Raw genomic sequence first — 435 nt, 5'->3', positions numbered from 1 at the left:
TGCCCCCGCCACTACCCTGGACAGTGCATTCCAATGCCTGAGCACCCTCTCTGTGAGGACGTGCTTCCTGAGATCCAACCTAAACCTTCCCTGATGCAGTTTCAGGCCGTGCCCTCTCATTCAGTCACTCGTTGTCTGGGAGAAGAGCCTGACCCCCACTTGACTACAACCTCTCTTCAGGTAGTTGTAGACAGTGATAAGGTTCCCCCCCGAGTCTCCTCTTCTCCAGGCTAAACACCCTCAGCTCCCTCAGCCTCTCCTCATAGGACTTTTGGGCCATTGGCCTTCCGGTCCACCTGGGCACACTGCTGGCTCATAATCAACCGGTTGTCAACCAGTACTCCCAGGTACCTCCCTGCGGGGCCGCGCTCCAGCCACTCCTCCTCCAGTCTGTAATGCTGTAATGCAAGGGGTTATTGTGGCCAAAGTGTAGGA

This window comes from Apaloderma vittatum, unplaced genomic scaffold, assembly GCF_000703405.1.
Source record: "Apaloderma vittatum isolate BGI_N311 unplaced genomic scaffold, ASM70340v1 scaffold5401, whole genome shotgun sequence".
In the NCBI taxonomy this organism is placed as follows: domain Eukaryota; kingdom Metazoa; phylum Chordata; class Aves; order Trogoniformes; family Trogonidae; genus Apaloderma; species Apaloderma vittatum.
This window is presented reverse-complemented; position numbering follows the sequence as displayed.